Here is a 23337-nt window from a genome sequence, read left to right as displayed (position 1 = left end):
TCAAGTGAAAATCACATAAAATCTAGTTAAATAAAATAAATCCTGCCTTTTTAGCACATAACATTTTGACATTTTGCTACAGATTTTATATTATTTATTACATATATACAAATAACTGTTACACAACTTAAAAGTTTAAATTATATATATACGTATATACATCATGTATATATATGTATATGTATCTATACACACACACACACACACACACAAGTATTCTCAAAATGTCGAGAAATACGATTGATTTTGGTCAATTAATACATGACTCTTATTATAATAACTAACATCTATATACAATGAAATAATCTGATCCATCATATGTCCCTTTATTCAAATCTTCATTAAGGTTTCTAACAGTGGTCTATTTATCTTCATATAGGCCTTGTCCATTTCATACTTGTTGCAGATCATATACATATACATAGAGCCAGCAGGAAAGACACTTCATTTTGAATGGGTCAACTTTGAAATTTATTTTTAAATGTTTTTATGTTATGTCAAAGCTATTGATTTTTTACCTATTATGTGACTTCAAAACTTACAAATTATCTAATAAATTTTAATAGCTTTCTTCTAGTGAACTATATCTCTTTAAAGCTAACAAATGATCCTTTTATCCTTAATCCCAACATTGGTATTATGCTTTTTCTTAGTTATATTTCTATGTTTATGCCCATGTTAAAACTATTGATCCTGGGGTGCCTGGGTGGCTCAGTCGGTTAAGCGTCCGACTTCGGCTCAGGTCACGATCTCGCGGTATGTGAGTTCAAGCCCCGCGTCGGGCTCTGTGCTGACTGCTCAGAGCCTGGAGCCTGTTTCAGATTCTGTGTCTCCCTCTCTCTCTGGCCCTCCCCCGTTCATGCTCTGTCTCTCTCTGTCTCAAAAATAAATAAACGTTAAAAAAAAAATTAAAAAAAAATTTAAAAAAAACTATTGATCCAGAAGGACTTCTTTAACATTATTCTAATTTTAATTTCAATGTCTCCAGATTTTCATCAGTAAGTAAACTGCTGCTTTTAATTGTATTATTAATTTGGAATATTTATACATGTTTGTTGTGACAAATATGCACATACATTGGTAATATAAGGGATATTATTAGTTTTGTGTAACCAAAAATTGTAATGCAGAGAAGGATATTTAGTTTGCAGATAATAGTATTGGAAAATTTGAATTTTGCTAATGCCAAAATTCATACTAGTTTGTCACTCTAAAAACTTAGAATCTTCAATGGCAGATTATTTAGGGCAGAGTTGGAGTGGCCAGCCGGAGCAGGACATGAAGAGTGGTAATTATGCTTACTTTGATGTTGTAATTCTATGGTTTAAGGAGTTTGGTTTGTATTTCTGTTTGGCAGTTTTCCCAGCCACTAAATTCATTTCAGTGGTTTGCTAAAGGACAACAGTGGCTTTTCAATATAGAAATCTCAGTGAGCTATGTTTAGATCTAAATTGTTTTCTATATTGAAACGCTGGCCTCCTTCCATGCAATGTGAGCATCAAATCAGGTATTTTATAAATGAGTCATTGAAAAGCATATGTAGTTCAATTTCTTGGGCAATATTAGAAATATAAAATCTTAAACTTTACAAATGAATGTTGGAGCATAGTGACACATAGAAGAAACTTACCGAACTGTTTAACATTCTCTTTTCATAAGAAACTTTCTTTTTGAATGCAAGAATAAAACTTGCTCAACTGGGGCTCAGTCAGTCAAGTATCCATCTCTTGATTTCGGCTCAGGTTGTGAGATTGAGCTCTGCCTCAGGCTCTTTGCCGGGTGTGAATCTTAAGATTCTCTCACTCTCTCTTCCCTTGCCCCTACACTGCTTTCTCTCTCTCTCTATTTCTCTTTCTCTCTAAAAAGAAAGAAAGAAAAAATGAAAGAAAGAAAAGAAAGAAAGAAAGAAAGAAAGAAAGAAAGAAAGAAAAAGAAAGAAAGAAAAAACTTAGATAATTAAATTTTTAAAAAATTTTTCTTTAAGAGTTTCAGGTAATTATTGTACACTATATATCCTATACATACTTACAAATTATATATATATATATATATATATGTGTGTGTGTGTGTGTGTGTGTGTATGTGTATATATACACATATGTGTATATATACACATATATACACATATATATACACACACATATATATATACACATATATATACACATATATACATATTTAATTGTATGCTTTTTTAATTGTATGTTCAACCACAAGAAAGCATTTCATAGATGCTATGTTAAGCCCTAGCAACATATACCTAAAAGTAGTTCTCTTTAGTCTAACTGAGTTCTACACATCCACAAGAATAACATAGTCAACTTTATAAAGCATATTTGGTTTATTTATATGAAATACATTTTCCCATTTTTTTATGTTAAGTACCGAATAATTTTATATACTATATTATATAAAGTTCATTACCCTCCCACTTAATATTGTATTTTTCCAGCCATTTATAACATAATTTAAAGCAGTTTTCTAAATATTAGTATGAATCACAAGTAAAACAGTGAATTGAATCCTTATGCTAAACTTACTACCTACAGTGCAAATGTAGGTGCAGGTGATGTGCTCCCTCTTCTTACCAATTCATGACACACACCATCCCTTTGTCCCTAAACCCAGACATGGCCTCTAGATCTGCTGGTGGAGCTCTGCAGGTAGTCGATATTCATCAGTCGAGTGCACATGTAAAAGAAGCTTTATTTTCCATCCCTATATTGAAGGGTACAAATGCAATAAAAAATATTTTCTTGGTAGTTTTGTCTAGAACACCACAGTTATGTAATGATGGAGCAAACTGGGTAAGTGAGAAGGGAGAAATTGGGTAGGGCTGGTTAATTCTGTTTATGTCCTGTCTTTTTAATGAATATGCATTTGAATATGTGGTTTTCAAAATCTTAGTTCTATTTTTTGAAAGACCCATAAATATTTTTTTGCAAATTCTATTTTATCTCCCCTCTTAGTCTAGTCTCCAACAGTTGTCTTTTCCTGATCTTAGTTCTTAATGATACTAAGCTCTGGGCTGCTATTCTACATTTTGTCCCAACCAAATATACAAAGCTGTTTCAAGTATTCAACTGCAAATAGTCTCCTTGACCTGAGGAAACCTACCGCTTCCTTTCCTCCTGGAGTCAATTGAAAGGATTAAGTTGAATTACTTTTCTTTCAGGAGCATCCTCCTGGTGGCATTGCCAGCCATGTGGTATTTTCCCTTGCAAAAAAAAGGTTTCCTGGGCAAATTAAGAGGACTTCCTATTTCCTCAAAAATGAAAACAAGGAAATGAGAAAAATGGGGATGAGAAATTTTTAAGTCAGATTATGCCTCACAGTAAAAGGAGGAGAACAATTGGAAATAGTGAATTGAGAGAAAATGATGAGAAGAGTAGGTGAAAACCAACTTAAGGAAAAAGATAAATTTAAAAATGAGAGGGTAACCAAGTAATGAACAGGACTGGGCACTAATTAATCATACCTATTAATTATCAAATATTTAATAACTGAGAATTCAGTTGTCTCCATGAGGAGATCATGGGGCGTTAGTAAACATAGCATAAAAAAGATAGTGACATTTCACAATGATGAGATTTGAGATTAATGATAGTTCAGTTAGATAAACCGATACAAGTTTAGAAAAAAGTTTGAGCTTTAATATTGGTAGAGAAAAGGTAAAGTGATTTCTCAACTAAGCCTCCTCATCCTAGAAATACAGCTAATAATTAGAAATATAATTTTTTCCAAAGGAAATTAATATGGATACAGACTGATGTTTATCTTGTCACCAGAATGAAAGACAGGCAAAGTAATGGCTTCTAATTGGGCAAAAATATGTTTCTGCCTACTGAGTGAATGAATTCAGGAACAATTGGTCAATTACTCAGCTCCATCAAAAACACTGAGGAAAAATTTGTATGGCCTCAATTTTATGAATGATCTTAATTCTAAGAAATTATTGGTATGAAATTTATTAAATATTTCCTTTGCTTTGTATATCACATCTCCATAATGCACCTATAAATTTAGGTTATAGATATTTTTTTGTCTATTGAGGAGGGGAAGGATTTATTGCAAAGTTGTGGAAAGTTTGAATCTGCTTTCCAAACGCCTTTAAAGAAAGTTATTACACACACATGCACGCGCACACACATACTCAAATAAATTGGGACAAGGGCTGTGATAAATTTGATTGGGCGGGATTATTATAAATATGATTTTATTACATTCTCTTTTCTCTTCTGTGGCCCTAGAGATGCTCTTGTTGCTCACCGGTCCTCAGAATCTCATTCTTTACTCAAATATGTGTTCTGATAAAAAAGATGTGCAACATAACTCATCCTGATAAATAGAAATGGAATGTGACACTGTCATCTCTCCTTGTATTGGTGGTGAATAGGGAAAAAAAAACATATTGAATAAAATAATAACCAGATCTCGGTGAGACAGTTTTATCCCAGGCAACTGTAAGGATGTAGGAATTCATCAACTTTGTTTTACCAAGCCAACAAGTAAACAATAAAGAGCAACTAAATCAATTATTCAGCATAAATACAAAGGTCATTAATCTGTTGTTTGTGACTGCTTTTCACTTCCTACATAAGAGCCTGAGGGCAGTGTTTCAGTCAATGTTACATGTCTCAGTATGACAGTCAAAATCTTAATAAATATATACTTCTGTTTCTTCAGAATTGCTAAAGTTCATCTATGTTAATCAGGATTCACTATTATCTTATGCATGGATAATGCAGTGACCAGTAAAATATGACATGATATAAAAATATTAGTCACATTCATTATTCATTATTAAAAGGAAAGTGTATTAAACTATGCAGTACCCAGCATGAGCTATGAAATATTTATCTATCATCTATCTGTCTATTATCTATCTATCTATCTATCTATCTATCTATCTATCTATGTATCCCTCTGTCTCAAGAGTCTCTCTGCAGTCTCTCTCTCTCAAAATAAATAAATTTAAAAAGAATAGACCTTATATGGGAAAAAAACAAAAAACAAAAACATAGGTTTATTTTTTCTTCAATGTGGAAAAAATAGACAAGATCATTTTTATACATCTCAACATCAAAGGTCAGAATGTTTCCTACTACTACTGATATGATCTGTCAACAGTCTTTAGACAGAAGGTTTGTAATACTGGAGATACACGAAGTTTGCTTTAAAGACTACATGAACATATATAATCTATAGAACATCACTTTCCAAGCCTCCACTTCTATATGTAGTCTTTTCTGAAACCAATCTGAGAATACATTTGTTAAATATTTGTTAAATATCATTGGCATTTCCTTTCACCGTTGCCTTTCCTTCTTTTCCCATTTGACAAAATAAACCATGTATTTCATCCTGGCAGATTGCTTACTGGGGTGCCATACAAAGAGAAAATATTCATATCTGGGTAGGCCCCTTATTCAAGGCATGGATTAACCATTGCAAGAATTTTTGCCTTCCCCTATTTGATACAAATTTGGTTTAGAAGGCAGTGAAGCAGAGATAACACAGTCATTTGACCCACACTGGGATATTCTGAATTTAAACAACTTGTAGGATAAGGAAGAATTAAAATAACTACTTTTAATGATCCTGGCACATTTGTCTGTCTATTGTTGCCAAAGACTACTGCCATAGCATAAATTATATATTATATACTATTACGTTTCTTGTAGAAGGTAGTTCCATAAACAGGATTAAAAACATTGAACAAGTTATACTAAAATTTGTATGAAACCATGAAAGATCCTGCATAGCCAAAGCAATCTTGATAAAGAAAAGCAAAAGTGGAAGTATTACAATTCCAGACCTCACTCAAAATCAGACTTCACTTAATTACAAAGCTATCATAATTAAAACAGTATGGTTGTAGCACAAAAATAGAACAGAATAAATCAATGGAACAGAATATAAAGCTCAGAAATAAAGTCATGCTTGTAGAGTCGATTAATCTATGACAAAGGAGGCGAAAATATCTAATGGAGGAAAGACAGTCTCTTCAATCAATGGTGCTGGGAAAACTGGACAGCTACACGTAAAAAAATGAAATTGGACCACTCTCTAACACCATATACAAAATAAACTCAAAATAGATTAAAAACGAGACCTGAAAGCAATAAACATCCTGGAACATAGGTAGTAGTTTCTGTGACAAAGCTAGTTCCATAGATCTATTTAGATGAATATCAAAGAAGAAAAAACAATTGAATTGTTATTAGTCCCTTTCAGATTGTAACAGTAAATAATAACATCCACTGAGTTTCATTTTCAATAAAATTTACTTTATATGTTTAATAACTACCAGAATGTGTTTTTAAATTAGGTCTTATTAATAAATGTAATAAATCAATAAAAGGACAAATAAAGTTTCAAGGAGAAAAAAATTCAAGGACACAAACCAATTTGTTTAATTTATATACATTTTTAATATTCACTATATTTCAATATAATAAAAATGCTGAAGTGTAATATGTAATTTATTAGTGTTTAAATTGTAGGAGTGTTCAGTAATGAAATATGAATTCAAAGAAATGAAAAGAATACAAACTTCTGATGTAAAAGATTCTTCAGGTATTCTTTAAATATATGAGAGTGGATATTACATCCCATAGTTTAGATTTGAACACCTTCTAAAGAGTGGTTTAATCATTTTCTTTTAAATTCCAATATTTATAATGTATCCCATGCCACATAATTTACAAAAATTTTAATGTGTCATACAAAAAGAAGAAAAAGTTAGTAGGTTGTTTTAAAACTTCTTGGTCGTGGGTGCCTGGGTAGCTCAGTCGGGTAAGGGTCTAACTTCAGCTCAGGTCATGATCTCACAGTTTGTGAGCTGGAGCCTGGCCTTAGGTTCTGTGCTGACAGCTCAGAGCCTGGAGCCTGCTTCCAATTCTGTGTCTCCATCTCTCTCTGCCCCTCCCCTGTTTGTGCACTCCCTTTCTTTCTCTCTCTCCTTCTTTCTCTCTGTCTCTCTTTCTCTCTCAAAAAATGAATAAACATTAAAAAAAATTTAAAAAAATAAAAACTTCTTGGCCCATTATCAGCTACACATAACTAGTAAATTTATCTAAATAACACAAAATAAAAACGATGATCCTTGGTCATACCAACCACATTTCAATTATGTGAGGCAAGTGCCTACCATATTAGACAAAGTAGATATAGAAAATTTCTGTCATCACACAAAGTTCTATTGAAATGAACTGTCTTAGGAAATTGTATTTGTTTCAGCACTGAAGTTCTTTGAATTTATACAAGACTAGATTTTCCACATTGGTGGCATATATGCTTTGTTTTTCTTTCCTCTTACGCATGAGGGGGCCAAAATATGCATAGAATTAGGATTCAAAGACATGTTGATAGATTTACAGAAAATTTCCCCTTGGGCCTAATACATGGATTTTGTATCACCTTTTAATAAGAAAAGTTGTGATTAGTTTCTGTGGGGTTTTGGTATACCTATAAATGCTGAAATCATGACTAAGTTACAACTTATCTTAGTTCCAAGAGATGATTTTTATTATAGACATGCAGAGTACGACCGTCCAGAAGAGATTGCTTCTAATATTTATTATTTCTACTAATTTATAGTGTGCTCTCTCTCTCTCTCTCTCATGTCAGATATCCAAATAAATGAGTCAGCACGTTAAAATAACCATGTCCATATTTAAGTGTTCTGATAAATTTTCCCCTCATTTTTTCAGACGGCCTATCTCTTGTTATGTCACCCAGCAAGCTTTGAAATACTCCATACCTTGGAAACTAACTGTTATCTTCCATTACTCTTACACAAAGAATTCATTAATTGTATAGAAAAACCATTTTGCCTTGACAGAATACAACTTCTAATGATATCTGTGAGAATATACATAATGGATGAACATCTGCTCAATAAAACATAACGATTAAACAAAACAGCAAAATCATACTATGTTAAAAATATATTGCAAACAAAATATATTGCAAAGCTTAGGTTGGAAACTGTCATAGGACACTGAGCAAATGGCCCCAAAAGAACAGGACAGTTGTTCAGTTTATCTTTAAATCTCTAGAAATTAGTGCATGATCTGGGTTACAGCAGAAACTCCGAAAAGAGTTGTTAAATAATTGAATGACCCATATTATTTAGTTTGCTTAATACGATGCTAAGTGCAGTAGGATATATGTAAAATTTTAATCAGTCTCTCAGCAAGGATTTTTATAATATTTACTGTATGTTAAGGAGTCATGGTAAAATACCTGTAATGTATAAGGCTAATGTTTCATATTTCAATTCCCTCAAATGAACAAACCAGATATAAATTCAGAATAGGTATAAAGGATAGAATTACAGGACAGAAACAAGCCTCAGAAGAAAAACATAATGTTAGGGCATTAGCAAGAGGATAAATTGGGGTCATTTCTCAAGGTACCTGAAATGAAAAAGTGAAAGGAAAAACAGCAAGTCTATGTATTATAGTTTCGACTACATCGTGAAGTCATCAGTCAAGGAAAGGAGAATTACTGCAGTTAATTCCTTCCTTAAGAAGAATGTGCAGACTGTTTGCTGATGCCAAAGAATTTCTGTTTGAAAATATGGTAGTAAAATGGATATTTTAATGCATTTTTGTAAGAATCCATAATATATAAATTTGAGTTTGAAAATAACCTGGGAACAGGGTTCCGTCAGTTAAGTGTCCAACTCTGGATCTCAGCACAGTTCTAGATCTCAGGGTTGTGAGTTCAAGCCCCTTGTTGGTCTCAAACCTGACATTTTTCAATATATCTACTTTCACTTTGAAAATAACTCATACTATCCTATACAGTGTAGCAATTTTTGACAACTTTATTGAGGTATGATTGACATACAATACACAGCATGCTCAAAGTTTAAAATTTGATAAATTTGCAATATAAATACACCCTTGAAACAATGATTACAATCAAGAGAGTGAACCTACCTACCCTTCACCCCACAGAAAGTCCTCATATCTCTTTAAAATCTGCTCCCTCTTGCATCTTTTCTCATTTTCTCCCTCATGCAACTACCGATGTGTTGTTTTTTTTTTTTTTCATTACAGATTAATTTCTTTGCTGGAGTTTTAAATAAATGAAATCATAGAGTATGTAGCTTTTTTGTCTAAATTAATGAAGCGTAATTGTTTGATTTTATCCATGTCATTCTGTGCTCCCACAGATGACTGTGCCATTGGTTTATCCATTCTCCTGTTGACAGAAGCTTGAATTGTTTCCAATGTAGGCTATTACGCATAGAGCTGCTATTCAAAAACAATCACGTGCAAATCTCTTTATGGACATTTGCTTTCTTTTTTCTTAGGCAAAAACCTAGGAATGTATTGAACAATTAAATATATGGTCGATCTGTGTCTAATATTTTTTTATGGGTTTTTTTTTTATATATGAAATTTATTGACAAATTGGTTTCCATACAACACCCAGTGTCTAATATTTTAAAGAAATGTCGAGTTGCTTTCCAAAGCAGTTCTACCATTTTATATTTAAACCAGCAAAATGTGAGACTAGCACTTCTTCCACATTTTTGCCAACATTTGATATGGTCAGGTTTTTTGTTTTGCTTTTCATTTTAGTCATTCTAATAGCTATGTAATGGTATCTCATGGTAAATTTAATTTACATTCTCCTAATGACCAGTGATGTTCAACATCTTTTCATATGCTTATTTGTTATCTATATTATTGATGAAGTCTCTGCTCAGATGTTTTGTCTAATTTTATTGGACTGTTGGCATGTTATCAAGTTTTGAAAATTCTTTATATTTTTTGTAAATACAAGAAGTTTATAAATGAACGTGATTTGCAAATGTTTTCTAATCTGTAGACAGACTTTCATTTTCTTAACAGAATCATTCGAAGAACTAAACTTTTTAATTTTGGTAAAGTTCAATTTATTAATTCAAATTTTATGGATTGCGTTGTCAAACTTGTATCTGAGAATTCTTTGCTAATTTAAGGTTACAAATATTTCCCTCTGTTTTTAACCAGAAATTTTACAGGTTTAATTTTTCCATTTAATTCTACAATTGACTTTGAGTTCATTTTTTGCATATAGTGTGAGATATTCTTTGAAGTTCATTGTTTTACAATGCATATTCAAATGTTTCAGTCTTATTGATGAAAAGATACCCTTTCCCCACTGAATTGTTTTTGCAAATTTTCCAAAAGTAAGTGTCCATATATATGTGGATGAATTTCTGGACTCTATTCTGTTCCATTAATGCTTATATTGCTCTGATTTCATCACAGAGGCTTTATTATAACTTTTAAAATAATGTCAGTTAGGGGTGCCTGTGTGGCTCAGTCAGCTAACCATCCAACTCTTGATTTTGGCTCAGGTTATGATCTCAAGGTGGTGAGATTGAGCACCTTGTCGGACTCTGTGCAGCCTGTGGAGCCTGCATGAGATTCTCTTTCTCCCTCTCCCTTTGTCCCTTCCCCACTTGTGCATGCTCTTTTGCTCTTTCTCTTTGTCTCAATAAATGAATAAATAAACAGATAAACAAACAAACAAATAAAAATGTCAGTTAGTCTTCAAACTTTGATATTCAATTTAAATTGTTTTATCTATCTTACATCCTTCAGATTTTTACATGAATTTTGCACATATCATGGCAATTTCTATGAGAAAACTTTCTGGGATTTTTATTAGAATTTCACTGAATTTAGAGATAAATTTGCTTAGAATTAACATCTTAACAATATTGAGTCTTCTGACCCAGCAATAAATTATATCATTCTATTTATATTTGCTTTAATTTCTCTCAACATTTTTTTCAATTTTTAGTGTACAATCCTCTCAAATTTCTTGCTAGATTTATCCCTAAGTTAATTAAATTTAAAAAATTATTCTATTTTATTATTGGTCCCTGCTAGAATAAAGAAATATCACCTACTTGTGTATGGTAATCACGTGTCCTAAGTCTCACTAAATTTATTCGTTAGGTCTACTGGCTTTCTTTGTAGATTTCACTGGATTTGATATATGGACAATGATGTTACCTGAAAATAAAATTTAATTGCCTTGCTTCAATGTGGATTTTTTTTAAACATAATTTCCCTGGTCAGAGATGCTTGTACAATGATGAATACAATTTGTATCAGGAAACATTCTTGTTGTTTTCTAGTTAAATGATGCAACTTTTTACAGATGTTCTTAATGAGTTTTTATCTTTAGTTTCCTAAAAGTTTTCATGATGTCGCATTTTTTTCAATTTTTTCTTCTGAACTTATTGAGACAATCACTAAATGGGAATAAAATTAAAGTCATGTATTATAAAGTACAGGCATACCTTGGAGATAATGTGTATTTAGTTCCAGACTACCTCAAGGAAGCAAAGATTGCAATAAAGTGAGTCAAAGGAATTTTTTGATTTCCAGTGCATACAAAAATTATGTTTTTACTACAGTTTATAAAATGTGTGCAATAGCATTGGCTCAGAAAACCATGTACATATCTTAATTTAAAAATCCTTTATTGCTAAGGCATCTGGGTAATTCAGTGAATAGTCGTACTCTTGATTTCAGCTCAGGTCATGACTTTGCAGTTCACGGGATGCAACCCTACACTGGGCTCTGCATGGACAGTGCGGAACCTGCTTGGGATTCTCTCTCTCCTTCTCTATCCTTCTGTCCCGTCCTCACTCATTCTTTCGCTCCCTCTCTCTCTCTCTTTCTGTCTCTCTTTCTATTTCTCTCTCAAAATAAATAAATGAAACTAAAAAATACTTTTTTGCTAAAAAATGCTAATCATAATCTGAGCTTTCAGAGTGAGTTGTAATCTTTTTGCTGATGGAAGGTCTTTTCTCCATGCCAATGGCTGTTAATTGATCAGGATGGTAGTTGCTGAAGGATCAGGTGGCTGTAGAAATTTTTTAAAATAAGACAATACTTAAGGTTGCCATATAGATTGATTCTTCCTTTTATGAATGGTTTCTCTGCAGCATATGATGCTGTTTGATAGCATTTTACCTACAGTCGATCATCTTTCAAAATTAGAGACCATCCTCTCAAACCCTGTAGGTGTTTTGTCAACTGAGTTTATGGAATATTCTAAACCCTTTGTTGTCATCTCAATAATCTTCACAGCATGTTTACCAAGAGTAAATTCCAGTCAAGAAATCACTTTCTTTGCTCACTCTTAGAAGCAACTACTTATCCATTCAAGTTTTATCAAAAGATTACATCAATTCAGTCACATCTTCAGGCTCCACTTCTAATTTTAGTTTTCTTGCTATTTTCACCACATCTGCAGTTACCGCCTTCACTGAAGTATTGAACCTCTCTCAAAGTTACACAAGAGTATTAGAAATAACTTTTTCCAAATTCCTGATGTTGTGGATATTTTGACCTCTTCTTGAGATCAGAAATGTTCTTAATGGCATATAGAATGGTGAATGCTTTCCAGAAGGTTTTCAATTTTCTTTGCCCAAAACCATCAGAGGAATCACTATCTATGGCAGCTATAGCCTTACAAAATGTATTTCTTAAATAATGGGACTTGAAAGTAAAAATTACTCCTTGAACTGTGGGCTCTAGAATGGATGTCATGTTAGCAGGCATGACAGCAATATTCATCTCTATCAGAGTTCTTGGGTGACCAGGTGCATTGTCAATGAGAAGTCATATTTTGAAAGAAATCTTTTTTTTTTGAGATATACTGCTTAACAATGGGCTTAAGATATTTAGTAAACCGTGTTGTAAATAGATGTGCTACCATCCAGGCCTTTTTTTTTTCCAGTGAAAGAGTACAGGCAAAGTAGACTAAGCACAATTCTTAAGGGTCCTTGGATTTTTCAAGCAATAAGTATTGGCTTCAGCCTAAAGGAGAGTCAGCCTGTCCTTTGAAGCTTCAAAGCCAGGCATTGACTTCTCTCTAGCTGGGAAAATTCCAGATGACATCTCCTTCCAATAGAAAGCTGTTTCATCTACATCAGATGTCTGTTGTTTAATGTAACCAACTTCATTAATGATCTTAGGAAGATCTTAGGAACAACTTGCTTCAATCTCTACATCAGTACTTGCTGCTTTCTCTTATATTTTGATGTTATGGAGATGGCTTCTTTCCTTAAACGTCATGAACCAACCTTCAAAGAATTGAAGACTTAGGCCCTTGCTTTGCTTTCAGTTTTTTTTTCCTTTTAAAGGAGAAATAGAGACCTTTCCCATATACAAAAACTAAATAATTTCATCAACCAGAGGACCCCTACTATAAGAAATGTTAAAGGAAGTCCTTCAAGTGGAAGAAGAAAAGATACCAGAATGAAATTTGGAAGTATAAAAATCAAATGGTAAATAAATGGGTGATTTTCTTTTTGTAGTTTCACATATCTTTAAAAGATAAATGACTAAGCAAATAGTCACACTGAGTTGTGGGCTTTACAACAAATATGTATGTATAATGTATGACAACAGTACTTTGAAGACTAGGAAAAATGAAATATACTATTGAAAAGTACTTCTGTGAAGTGGTATAATATCATTTGAATATAGACTGTGATAAGCATGACTTTATGATCTGAGGGCTTCCAGAATGCCTGGTTTACAAGGATGAAATCCTGCATATGTCTTCTCAGAACAAGTGACCATTAAACACTTAGCTAAAGTGCCCGTTTGGAATGACACCCTAAGGACTTGGAGTGCTGTGTTCCAAGATGCTGTTTATAAATTAAAATATCAGATGATATGTGGTGATTTTTATGGTGCCTAGCAGGAAAAGACATAATTCATATGCCAAAGAGGATAATTCATCTTGATTACAAAGTGTAGCCAGCAGACACATAAGAGTATATCTAGAACCTGAGGAATTCACTGGGGTCTCTCTTGCTTCTTCCATGCCTAGTAAAAACACTGGAATGACGATTTCAGCAACCATAGCCTGGCCAGTGCAAGAAAACTAAAGGCTCTGTTCCCTCAAGAAGTGAAATCTGGGTGACTTCACCATGGACGCAAGTGACGTAGGAAAGCTGAAGAAGTGCCTGAAGTTGATGCAAATAGAGAGTAGACCATCAATGATAGAAGATGACCATCAATTAGGTTCTCAAGAACAGCTACAGGAGTTTGGACTATATTTGCCCTACTAATCCGTTTATTGTAAATCTTTTTCGAATATAACAACCCACCACACTGAGGGCACTTAATGTGGGCATGAGCTGATTTGAGTGTAACAGTGGTTACTTGTATAAGGTACTTAGAACACCATTGATTCATAAATTCTTAGTCCTGGTCCAGTTCATTCCAGCTGCAGCCATAGTCAACAGTCCCTGTGTAACCCAGTAGAATTCAATCTGAAGGTGATGACACTATAAGAACATAGGGCAACCGAGAAACGTAAGGGATTAAAATTCCAAGGAAAATCATGTTGGAGTTCAGAAGTTAATGGATAAATTCACAGAAATTCCTTCCTTTGTGGAGACAAATATGATGCACATCGGCATGATTTTTCAGATGGACCACAGCATGATCTAAATCTGGTTTCTCAAAGCAGTAACTAGAATAGCAGTTCACCCTTCGTTGGTGTTCTCTCTTTTCCAGTTTCATTCTCCCAACCGCCCCTTTTGTGCTTCTTTTTTTTTATAGAAAATGGATTTTATTCGATACTAACATATAACAGATTGGTAGCACATTGCTTATATACAAATGATTTAACCTAGGTCGAAATATGTACTGGTTTAAATAACCTTCAGTGCATGTAAATAAACCTTCAGGGCATCCTAACTTGGAAGTTCAGTCTGTGTGGCTTTATCTACTCTTGAAGCAACAGCCTTCTGTCAATGCTGGACTTTTTCCAGATCTTCCCGAAGTTGGAGAATGACTTCATCCCTCTCCTTCAGCTGCAGCTTCAGCATTGAGTATTCATCCTTCATTATATCCCAACAAATGCTCTGCCAGCCAAATGAAGAGCTCCAGAATCAAGAGTGCCTGTTGGAAAAATCCCTCTTGCTGGTTTCTAAAGATCACCTTCTGAATAAACTAGCTGCATGTGAGTCAGGTTGTGATTTTGTGAGAACCTAAATCAAGACCCCATACCACTAAAGTGAACCCAGTTTTTCATAGTGTAAGCATCCTACTGAACATTTTAGTTAGACATCTTCTCCTCATGTTTTACTCTTTAATTTGTTTTTTTCTTGAGAATCTACATTAGAATCATGGAATCAAAATGTAACTACTTTTAAGGTTTTCATTATCACTGACATACTGCTGTCCAAAAGATACACCAATTTATGTAGCTACCTGCAATGTATGGAGTTGGTACTTAATTAAAAATATTTCCCATGCCAATTTTGATACAGTTAGTGTGATTATGGTCAGACTAAGTTTACATGCCAAATAAAAAAAATGTTCTGTTTTGTTTAAAAAACTTATTGTTTATTTCCAATACTTTTAGCAAATATATTTTCTATTCTGATTTAATTACACACAAATCTAGAAATATTTGAGTAAGATATAGTTATTGTCATCGGGGAATAATCAATTCTGATTATTGTGTGTAAGAATATTACTGTGTCATATTGTGGGTCACATAATTTAATGTATTTTGTTAGACAATTGATGAAGTAGAGGCTTTCCTTTCAATGGGATGTTTTTCTTAGATTTTTTCAAACACATAAACTTGAAAAAGTTAGGCGCATAAGCTACCAATTAAGACAATTAAATATTACTGCAATAAAATATGGACTACACAATGATATACATGACTAATAATGAAATCTCAATAAAACAATTCGTTGAAATATTATTTAGTTGGTTGATAGAAATGTGAACTGTCAGATAGTCTCATATATTAGTAATACACATTATGTCTTCATAAAAATAGATTTACAATTGATCTCTGTAATTGTCTTGTTTATATCATGAACATATACTTTTTAAAATAAGTTCATGTTTACTCTGTGTCCTTATTTCATGTGCTTATGGTTCAACTTTCCTTTATTTCAAATATACAGCTTTTGTTCATTTTAGACCTTAAATTCCTTGAGGAAGTTATACACTGGGAATATTCCAACCTACTGTGTAATAATAGATGTGCATTAAGTTTAGAATAACATATTTGGTCAACTTTCCTTAATCAAAATAGTTTATTTTTAAATGTTTTATCCACTTTAATATATATAAAACCAAATTCTTAAAAAAAAACAGAAAGTTGTTATTATATTAGGAGCCTTAGAATTCAAAATTCTTATCTAGCATATTAAAAAAATAGTTTCACATTTTTCTTTAAATTGCAGTTAGTCAATACACAGTGTAATATAAATTTCAGGTGCACAATTTAATGATTCATTACTTGCCTACAAGGAGCCTGTGAAGAGTCAGTGGTCATTGCAACAAGTGCCCTCCTTAATATCCATTATTCATTTAACCCCTTCCCCGCTCAGCTCCCCTCCAGCAGCCCTCAGTTTGTTCTCTATAGTTGAGTCTCTTTTATGGTTTGCCTTTCTTTTCTCCCCTCCCCCATGTTCATTTGTTTTGTTTCTTCAATTCCACATATGAATGAAATCATATGGTATTTGTCTTTCTCTGACTGACTGATTCCACTTACATAATACTCTCTAGCTCCATCCACATTGTTGCAAATGGCAAGATTTCATTCTTTTTTTTAAAATGGCTGATTAATGTTCCATTGTGTATAAATACCACTTCTTCTTTATCCAGTCATCAATCAATGGGCATCTGGGGTCTTTCCATAATTTGGCTACTGTTGATAATGCTACTATAAACATTGAGATACATGTGCCCCTTTGAATCAGTATTTGTGTACCCTTTTGGTAAAGACCTACTAGTGCAATTACTGGGTCAAGGGGAGTTTTATTTTTAACTTTTTGAGGAAACTTTATACTGTTTTCCAGAGTGGCTGCACCAGTTTCCATCTCTAGTAACAGTGTAAAAGGGTTCCCTTTACTTTGCATCCTTCCCACTGTTGTTTCTTGAGTTGTTAATTTTAGCCATTCTGACAGGTGTGAGGTTGTATCTCATTGTGGTTTTGATTTGTATTTCCCTGATGATGAGTGATGTTGAGCATCATTTCAAGTTTCTGTTAGCCATCTGTATATCTTCTTTTGAAAAGTGTGTGTCTTTTGCCCATTTCTTCACTGGATTATTTGCTTTTTGTGTGTTGAGTTTGAGAGGTTCTTTACCAGATATGTCATTTATAAATATTTTCTCCCAAATCAAAGGTTTCCTTTTAGTTTTGTTGATTATTTCCTTCACTGTACAGAAACTTTTTATCTTGATGGTGTCCCAATAGTTCCTTTTTGCTTTTTCTTCTCTTGCCTCAAGAGACATATCTAATAAGAAGTTACTATGGCTAAGGTCAAAGAGGTTGCTGCCTCTGTTCTCCTCTAGGACCTTGATGGTTTCCTATCTCACATCTAAGACTTTCATCTATTTTTTTTATTTATTTCCATATATGGTGTAAAAAAGTGGTCCAGTTTCATTCTTTTGCATATTGCTTTCCAGTTTCCCCAACGCCATTTGCTGGAGAGACTTTTTTTTTTTTCCATTGGGTATTCTTATCTGCTTTGTCAAAACTAGTTGACCATAGTTGTGGGTTCATTTCTGGATTTTCTATTCTGTTCCATTTATCTATGTGTCTGTTTTTATGCCAGTACCATACTGTCTTGATCATTACAGCTTTGTAACATACCTCAAAGCTGTGATGCCTCCAGCTTTGCTTTTCTTGTTCAAGATTATGTCAGCTTTTGGGACCTTTTGTGGTTCCATAAAAATTCTAGGATCGTTTGTTCTAGCTCTGTGAAAAGTGCTGGTGGTATTCTGAAAGGGACTTCATTAAATGTGTAGGTTGCTTTGGGTAGTATAGACATTTTAACAATGCCTGTTCTTCTAATCCGTGATGTTTTTCCATTTTTTCAGGTCATCTATAGAGTATAGATCTTGTACTTCCTTGGTTAGATTTATTTTGAAGTATTTTATGGGTTTTGGTGCAATTGTAAATGGTATTGATTCCTTGATTTTTCTTTCTGCTGCTTCATTGTTGGTGTATATAAATTCAACAAAATTCCACCTCACTCCCTGACCAGGGTTTTTTCCTCTCCACAACACCCGTGATCCATTTCTCTCCCAAACCACATCTCTGCATGTCCTGATCTCTATAATGCACTTTCTTCTCTCCCTGTAGTTATCCATTTTGTTCGGTCAGTCCTCAGATCGATTTCTTGGGTATTCAAAATGAGTTGATATTTATCTCGCTGTGTTTGAGGTATGAGGAAAGCCTAGGGTCCTCCTACTAATCTATCTTAGCTCCTACTCCCAACATATTTTTCAAATGAGCAAATAACCTATTAAATGTACTGATGACTCCTGTGATTCCATGCTGCATAAATATAATTTTTTCAATTGTTTTTCAAGAAGATTTATCTACAACTAATTAAAATAATATGTAATATTATACATATCTGTGACAAGAGAAGTCAACAACAACTGGCTTCTCTCTTAAGTCAATAAAATAACGTTCTCTTGTGGGAGAAAAGACAATTTGCATTCCTATATCAAATTCAGTATGTTGATAACAATTAGTTATTAATAATTATATGTTAATATCATTGATATGTATTTAAGTTAATAATTGTTGTAATAATTAATTATTATTTGTTATCTGTCAGATTTAGATCAGGATGTTAATTACTGTTTAAAAGCAGTTTAATATTTATTTTTTTAAATTCATAAGAATATACTGACAAATACTTATTTCATTGGTTACTAGCATAATATCAATATCATTCCAAATCATGACAAGTGGGCATTGACTTAAAATAAGATTAAATAAGTTAAATATAAAATTAAATAAAATTAAAATTAAAACTCACATTATCTTTGTGTTGACACATAAATATATTATATAGAAACTATTATATATATTTTGATTTTTATATTACCTCCATGCTACAAATGAGCACTTTCAAGACATGACAAAAATAGGTAAAAATATGATGATTTAGTGGTATTTGAAGCAATAGGCCAATGCATGGGTATTAGAAAACAAAATGAAACAATATGAAGCAACTTAAAATATATCTTACCTTAAAAGATTTTTCAGTTAGGGGCGCCTGGGTGTCTCAGCCGGTTGAGCCTCCGACTTCAGCTCAGGTCATGATCTCACGGTCAGTGAGTTCGGGCCCCGAGTCGGGCTCTGTGCTGACAGCTCAGAGCCTGGAGCCTGCTTCAGATTCTGTGTCTCCCTCTCTCTCTGACCCTCCCGCATTCATGCTCTGTCTCTCTCTGTCTCAAGAATAAATAAACATTAAAAAAAAAAAAAAAGATTTTTCAGTTAGTAGATCAACATTTGAAGAATATTTTTTAGAAGGCTTCTAACTAGTAACATGCAGATTAATTTCAATGAACCAAATTGTCCCAGACGCTTGAGTAAATAGAAACAGGAAAAGATGAAATGTCAGTGTAGTCTGAAAATTCTCCCCCTAAATCTTCAGCATTTTATTGAATTAAAACAACTGGAAAAGGTATTTTGGAATTCGATGGCAGAGATTTGATAAATAGTTTATCAATAATTTGCAGCAGATGAAACCACATAAGCATCTGTTCGGGAAAGAGATAACTAAATTGAACATGTGCTTTGGAAATGGTTGAGCTGGTTTAAGCCTTAAAGCAAGAGAAGAAAATCAAAGCCATTTCTGCTACCAAATTACATTATCTGGTCTAGAAATACTGAAATGTCTTTTAATATTTTGAAATGAATATTTTGAAGAAGATGCAGTTATATCATTTTCAGTTAGCATACAATTGGATTGAAAATACTGCCTTCCCTCCAGGCAATACGACTCTGCTTTTCTTCTGGTATATGCATACTACTTCCATTTAAAAGGAGAATTCCTAATTTGTGAGTAGATTGCTGAAGCTTGAATGCATATTAGTTCCTTTAAAAGTTTAGGAAGTCTCTTTACCAAGAACCATACTTTTGTCAAAAAAAAAAATCTTAGAGTTACAATATAAGCAAGCACAGAACCTGGCAACACATCTAGATTTGCTGTTTTGGTCAAGAAGTTGCATACAAATTTGTGACTAATTTCTACGTTGGCAAGTGCTGCTGCAATTATTTTGGTCTTATTCCAGCAACATTGTCTAATACGACAAAAATCTTTGTCATGATCAGAATTACTGCCTTGACTCATTCTCTTTTTTAAAAAGTTTAAGTTAATGTGATCAGAGTAAAACATGAAGTTTTCTACAGTTCAGAGAATTTTCTGGATTTGCATAGAATTAGCCTTGAAGCGTTTGATAGAATTTTTATTAGGAAATACCACTTTTTTTCCAATACAAAAAGAAATCCTTTAAGAATAAACTTGACAGAAATAAGTTCACCTATGGCTTTGCTTCCTGGTTAGATATTAGAGGTCACACAACTAAGGACAGCTTTTCATTTAAGGCTGTGTGATTACAAACTGACATGCTGCTAGGCATATACAGTTGACTTTAGAACAATGCAAAGGTTGGGGGCACCGACCTCCGTGCACTCAAAAATCCATGTGTAACTTTTGACTTCCTCAAAAGTTAACTACAGATAGCCTACTATTGACTAGAAGTTTGATCAATAATATAAACAGTTGATTAAAACATATTTTATATGTTGCATGTATTATATACTGTGTTCTTAAATAATATCGAGCTTCTAATTTTTTTCAGTACTTCTAAGCTAGGCAGTTTGTTTGAGAGTTTTTTCAAATTGTTGCAAATCTTCCAAAATTTCCCCACTCTATCCTTTGAAAAAAATCCACATAGAACTGAACTTGCTCAATTCAAACCCATGTTGTTCAAGGGTCAACTATAATTTGTCAACATGCCCATCTGAAAATGGTGATCGAAGGCAGAAGAAAGATATCCTGAAGCCTTGTCAAATTTACTGCAAGCAGACATCTATGGACACCTAGAATCAATACATAAGTTTTGATAGGAATGTTTGTTAATATAGTCATTGTCTGACCTTATCTGTGCTTTTGCTTTCTGTGGTTTCAGTTACCCACAGTCAACCATAGTGTGGAAGCAGATGATGCTCCTTCTGATGTTTCTCCTTCGTAAGGTCATTAGCACATCACAATGTCTACATTATTCACCTCACTTCTTCTCATCATGTAGGCATTTTGTCCTTTCAGGTTATCACAAGAAGGATGAATACAGTGCAATAAGGTATTTTAAGACAGAGATCACATGTTCATAACTTTCATTACAGTGTATTGTTATAATCGCCCTAGTTTTTATTGTTATTATTGTTAATCTCATGCTTAACTTATTAAATTTATCATAGATATGTGTGGATGGAAATAAAAGCATAGCATATATAGGGCTTCATATTACCTCCACTTTTAGATGTCCACTAGGCGTCTTGGAATCCATCCCGTGCAGGTAAGGGATGTACTACTGTACTACTTAAAGTGGAATGTGGATTGTAACTCCCTTACTAAAGGGAAAACAGTAGCAGAATTTACTAACGTTGACTTCATTAATTTTTGAAAAAAAGGAAATTATAAAATACTACTTGAATGAAAAGAGTTTGGGATAATTTTGTACCTCTTAAATCAAGAATTTTTTGTTTTCTGTAGCAGAGACTGCTAGTTTTTACTCGATACCAATCAATTTTATCCTCAATTCTTACATTGCCTATAGTATTGGAAGCAGAAGTATACACCCTTCCTTCCTAATAAAAGAGTCATTTTCCCATACTCCATCTTAGATAAGAGGTGAGTGGCCAAAGACATGTAAGCAGCTATCAAACTTTTCCTCTTTCCTCTTCATTTTTCTTCTTGCTAGAAATACGTACCTCATGGCTGGTGTTCTTGCAGTCCTATCACCATGAACTTCATATTAAGCATAATGGAGATTAAAGACAGGAATGCATGTGATATTGAGGACATAAATAGGCACAAAGCAAATCTCTATTTTGTTTAAAACTATGCGTGTTCCAGTTTTCTGTAACTATACTTAAACAATGTTGGTATTTCTAGTCATGAAAATTTTGAATTCATTTGATAAAACACACTTGTCTAAATTGGCATTTTGGCATGGCTGCAACCAAATTGATTGGTAAAAATTGAATAGGTGTCAAAAATTATACAGCCATTGCCATTACATATTATCCTTTATCATTTTGGTGCAAATGCTATGAAATAGTTATAAAATTGAAATTCACTTCATATTAGAATCAAAGTGTATTTTGTGTGTATGTGGGGGGGGGCATTTATAATATTTTCCTCACTTTTTCCCTGATACTGATTCCTCATTTTTGTACTGAAACATAAAACTGAGAGAGATAAGTTTATTTGTAGCCAGTGGTCAGTTTCCCTTAGAAGCAGATATTTTGGTGTGGAGTGGATTGAGAAGTATTCTTAGCATCAGCACTTGTGAAACAGAAGGGAAGGAAATAGGATTGGTCAGATGGAGAAGTTCAGCTGTGAAGCCAACCTCATTTTAGCTTCAGTTGACCGCACACGAACTCCACTGGGGACATGGAATTCCAGAGTGGTCTCTGGTTGAGGCAAGTGGGCCAGGTCTCATTACACTGGCACTGGCCAGCCTTTGGATGTGGGCCACCCAAGGAAATAGGTTTAGTTTGTGGGAGGCAGTTGGCAGTTGAGTAGGAGTTAAGAGTACCAGGCAGTCTGATGGCAGCATCCCCTGCTGGGTGTACAAATCCTTTATTTCTGGAATGGTAATCTGAGTAGTTTATCACTTAGTCACAGAATATATGGTGATTTTGTCACAGAACTAATTTACAATGCAAAAAAGTGATATGCATGTGCATTGCTCTGAAGGGAAGTAAAACTGATCAGCTTCTCAATTTTTTAAACTTCTGCCTTAGATAAAATGTTTTTAAAGTGCTTATTTAAAAAAAACATTGCTTTTTTAAAAGTATAGTGTGCAGATTAGGGGGAAAATACACTTAAACAGTATTGAATTTTAGGCAAACTTGCCTTAGGTGAGTGTATCTTTAGGTGAAGTGACTTGAGGCTTGCTGATAAGATGAAGGGCAATATTTTTGCTGATTCCAAATTCCCATGTAAGTGCAACTAATTGTTATTTTTGTCCCTAAAAAGATGAGCACCTAGAACAATTAATTATTGCTTTTGATGAATCTCTGTTATGAAAATGTGCTATCCTAACTCGAAATGAACACAAAAATGACTGAAAAATAATAAAGCCATAGCATACTGTCTTGAGCAAGACATTTATATTTTTATTTCCTCCATTTCTTATTCTGCAAAAATTGTTTCTTCATGAAAGTGATTTAGTTAGTGTTGTAAAAACAATCCAGAACCCAAAAATGAGCACTGAACAAATACAAAGTACT

The sequence above is a fragment of the Lynx rufus genome, unplaced genomic scaffold, assembly GCF_022079265.1.
Source record: "Lynx rufus isolate CCGP_SWC_20201006 ecotype Redwood Valley unplaced genomic scaffold, mLynRuf1.p SCAF_3, whole genome shotgun sequence".
NCBI lineage: Eukaryota > Metazoa > Chordata > Mammalia > Carnivora > Felidae > Lynx > Lynx rufus.
This window is presented reverse-complemented; position numbering follows the sequence as displayed.